This window comes from Hyposmocoma kahamanoa, unplaced genomic scaffold (assembly GCF_003589595.1).
Source record: "Hyposmocoma kahamanoa isolate Upper Pololo Valley unplaced genomic scaffold, ASM358959v1 88, whole genome shotgun sequence".
NCBI classification, from domain to species: domain Eukaryota; kingdom Metazoa; phylum Arthropoda; class Insecta; order Lepidoptera; family Cosmopterigidae; genus Hyposmocoma; species Hyposmocoma kahamanoa.
The window spans coordinates 1201195-1206336 of NW_020654466.1; positions in this window are offsets into that span (position 1 = coordinate 1201195).

Consider the following 5142-nt stretch of genomic DNA (forward strand, 5'->3'; position numbering starts at 1 on the left):
GAGGAAGAAACGAACGAGATGCCCGCGTGGTCTTACAATGCCAGGCATCTCCTCCAGACTTCAGACTCTACTCCTTTATCGGGAGGTCCGATGGTAGAAACGAGACGGTGACACCAGTTCGAAAACTTCCTCAGAGCACTCCCCATTATAAAGACGGTAGAACACACACAGTCTCCCCGTAGGCTAAGGGGCTCCATACCGACCTCCTCCGTTTTTTAAAGTCGATTATAAAAGATTGACTTCTTAATTTTGATATTAAAGAGGAATTTTAATTGATATCAACGGCCATTTACTTAGTATATTACTTCCACGCTATTGATCAGCGCCATCAGATATAAGGCGGAATGTTGAACTTTTTCAAAGTTACAATCTATAGTATGGAGTTTAGCTGTCCTCTAATACCAAAGTAACAATCGCAACTCGCAGCAATCGCATTGCTATTGTGCAATTAGTAATCAGTTGTTAAAGTTCGGTAATAAGCCTGCAGAATGACTGATAGCTTTAATGGTTAACAGTTAGAATAACTGTTACCTGCAGCGTTGCACGGAATGTCACCTTAATTGTATCTGGGCATTTCTTCTAGACGGGCAAAGTTCTCTGACTTTGGTGGTCGATTATTTTTTCATAATTTCAGGAAAAACATTCAGCGGGAAGGAAAAAGAACTCAAACTTACATAAGATTCCGTTAATTGGGCAACTAGATTCTTAACAGTTATTTATCCATCGAATTCAGCTACCACCGAAATCAGAATGATTCAACAAAAGGCACAATTTTTGTATAAAATATTATGAAAAAGGCAATAAAAATATTCAATAATCTACTAATATGACTAACTATTAAATCAAGTTTTGAAAACTAGAATTTATTTATAAATCGATCAGAACAACGCAAACAAATTTCACCCTAAGACTATTATTTAAACACAGTTTTCAGTTTGACTGTTCAACTTTTTCTTTCAATTCTAATTTAAAAAAAATAGATAAAAATATAGCGTCCATTTTAGATTGAACACAGGGCGAATAACGACGTTTCTAAATAAGTTTAAGTTACGATCAGTTTTTTTTTCGGAATCTTCTTTTTTGTTTTAAATCTGAATCAGAAATACATACGCTGAGTGAAAAAATTCATAAATTTCTCATAAATGGCGCTACGGCAAAAAAGTCGTTAAAAACCAAAAAAAAAAAACATCTGCACACGTAGCAAGCAATTTGTAAGGTCTACTTGTTCGTTCCGTAGCTCAATTCGAATCTAGCCGGATTGAATGATTTTTTCTCTGTGCTCGATCTTTGTATTAATAAAATAATAAAAATTTATATATAAATGTAAGTAATTTCACACAAAATAATTGAAATTGAATATCATGGTATTCGTGATATTCAATAAACTTAATAGTAATATTAGAAATACATAGGTTAAGAAACGGTATTAAACGGTAGTTGAAATAAATATCATATTTTATCGTACGAAATTTTATTCGAGGAATTATGCATTAAATAATAAAGGAACCTGAGTGAAGAATTCAATTATGGTCACTTTAAACTCAATTGTAGACCCATATTCCGCTCATATCATGCTCTGCTCTGCTCATGCATCATACTCTTTTTTTATATAATTTAAGTAGCCATTCTAATATAAAATCTAAAATAAGACAACTGTAAACGTGGTCACCATATGCCACTCCCGTAATCAATGAGTTTAGCGGTAGACTCGCGGACACCGCGACAGACGTGCGGTGAAATTTATTAGGTAATACGTGCTTGACGAAACACGTGTGTCATCTCTTGCAAAAGATTAATGTAGCACAATATAGCAGTCGCCGTTGTTTTATTTCTAAAAGAACAAAAAGCTTCGAATTTACATACACAAACAAAATTAGAAAGCCCATTAAATTAAATATAAATAAATAAATAACGCACACACTCAACATAGCCCCGCACTAGGGAAACCCTGTGTCGCGGGTGCCATGGACACACACATAGACAACCACAAATTACACCCAAACTCACGAGAGAAATAAATGTAAGCCATACAAACATTTCTCCCGGCCCGGGAATCGAACCTGGGACCTCTGCGTGGCAGTCCGGCATGGTAACCGTTCGGCCACGGAGGCAGTTCAATTAAAAACAAACTAATTTTAGCATTAATTTTTAATAATAAAAATAAGGTTTGCTTTTCCGCAATTAAATCAATATGTAAAGTTATATCTAAGAATTTCGTGGGCATTAAGCATTAAATCTTAGGCTCGTATTCTAGAACTCTACTCAATGCTCAAGTCAGGATTTGAGTATGGTTTAAAGCACTCGAAATCATACTCAAGTCCCTGCCTATATTTCCAGTGCTTATGTTTCCAGTGCAATCCTGACTTGAGCTTTGAGTAGAGTTCTAGAATACGACCCTTAGAATAATAACGCATAGAATGATAGTTTCATATCAAACGAACTGTGACAAGTGAGGCAAAAATCAAATTCATGTAGGCCAGTTTTAGTAGTAGGTTAATTTTCGGTTTTAGTGAATATTTATATAAAAATACAAGTTGAAACGCGTTACTTCCTTATGGAATGTGATGTTAGTGTCTATTTTATGTTTGTCTGACGTATTTTTACACTCATTTACCGTACATTTCGTCATTTTTAGCTAAAATTCTGGAGCTGTTCGCGGTGCAAGTTGACCTTAAGCACTGATGGCCCGTCCGCTCGTGTAGGCCCCTTGGGAGCGCTTCAATTTGCCTCATTTAGCGTGTGCGGGCTAGGTTTCTATACGTAATTATTCTAAGCATTAAATAATAAAAACTAAAATCATTTTACAAATCTAAAAAAAATCCTAAGAACTGGCGAAAAAGATAAAAAAATGTTTGAAAATAGAATAACAGTTAAATCGTACATATTATATATTTTATGTTATTAAGCCTGACTAAGGATGGAAAAAATAAAGGAAACTATTATTAAGGTCTTTTAAAATTTTTGAAGTAAATAAATATTTTATGGCTAAAATAACTTACCTCTAGGTCTAAAAAACAAATGTCAATGTCAAAAATGTTAAGAAGTACAGCAGATTTGCGGCGTCGTATTTATTTATTTTCATCAGTAATTCAGTGAAAAGTCCCATTTTAAAGTTAATTAATATATAAATTTAATGTTATTTTATTATTTCTTGAACATATCCAATAGTCCATAAGAAGAATTTGTTGTAAAAATGACGATTTACAACTTCGTACGAGCGGTGGAAATAACCCTTATAATAACATGTTTTATTAGTGTTATTTCATCAAATGACTGTAATTTTAATGTTAAAATGAAACAAGTGCTTCATAACGATGGATTTCATAGGTAATAATTACATTTTCAGAATATACTACGCTGTTACACTAAACTTTTTTCTACACTGTTCATTGTGTTGTGTATAACCAAGATTGGCGTGAAGTACTACATTTACATGGTGGAATGTAGCGCCTGCAGGTTCCATAAACCCTTTAACTTAGACCTCTTCAAGGCGAGAGTGAGTAGGCATTATATAAGTGTGCATGCTCTACTGTCCACCCCAGCGTCACTTTCCATAATACACTGGTAATATCTATTACATATAAAACCAATATTACAAAACTAGAGAGAACCAAATGCAATTACATGATGCAGAAATGGTCTTGAATACTGTCCTTTAATTCAACTGTGTCTGTGGCCAAACATCTGCCACACAGCAAATTACTTTATTAAGGACACATCTGTGTAATGGAGCTTGAGTCTTTTTAAATTTTTTTCTTATTTTAGGTCTGATTGCCTTCTTGCAGATCTGTGACACATATTTCTTAGCCATTACCGAGTTAAAGTCTCATCATCTTCCAAATTTTGCATGATTGTTAGGGACTCTCTGAAATAGATCACCTGCTCCAAAAATGCACAAAGCTGACCATGATCCTCAGACATGAGGGAACGACTAGAGAGAGTGACTCAGTTGATTCTGTTCTACTGATTCAATAATTCTTGACATTTTTAAATGGATCACTATGCTACAAATTTTCGCAGATGATCCCTGTGACTTTTCATTTGACGTTTTCATAGGGATCAGGTAAATTCGATATATTTTTGAAGCATAGGTTCTCTCTTATACAGCCTTGTGTAATATTGTTATTTAAAAAGCATAACTATTGTGTTTTTAAAATAATGAACTCCCATGAAATGTGTATAAATTTATTTACTTTATTTTCGATATCCGTTCCAATATTTGTATGGAGTAGGTACCGGAAAAAAAAAATTTAATGTAAATGCAGTCTTTGTTTATGATTCAATAACTGTCGCCAGCAATATAACGAACACCAACCAAATTAGCGTGATTCACGGAAATCTATTGTCATAGTGCGATAGACTACATAAATTAATGCTCACTGTGCAAATATGAAATTCATAACCATCGAAATAACTAAGTAACAAATAATGTTAAATCCCTCTCCTGTGAAATTTGATTTGATGCAGATATGCGCCTTTTACCAATACTACGTATGTAGATTTGCACTACCCTTGACGTTATATATTTATTCATTAAATTATCAAAAACTTTTTTATCAATATACTCATCTCTAGCAAATGCAATCTAACGAAGTAACCTTTGTACGTTGTAGTAAAAATAAATTAATTTTTGAAAAAATGTTGTTTCTCAGCTCATTTCTCACTAATTTGGTGTTATTTTTACTTTAATTTTATGTATTAAACAAAAGTTATTCACCTAAAAGTGAGACTTATAAAAATAGTTTATAAAATACCTAAATAAGTAGAGTTGTTATGAGGTCAAGGAAAATCCTAGAAACTTTGTAGTATAGATAGTGTTCATCCTCAATGCAGAATCTCTCCAACATAACGTTTTGTGTGACTTATACTATTACGTATGTCAGTATCTCTCGTTTGACAATGAGTACTACAGCAATCTGTAGCAGTAGAGCTCCTTGTGAAAGAGTTTATCTAGGGAAGTACTGCCACCTTACCTATTTCTACCACCAATCAGTAATGTGATCATTACTACATTCCAGACAGGCACAGTGTTAGTGCCCCTAAGATCTTTGCGATTTAAAGTTCTGAGTGGCAGTTATGGATAGGCGTGTTGCGCTTACTACTTTGCGCGTGACCTCCGTCACATGGTATTATAAAAAAAAA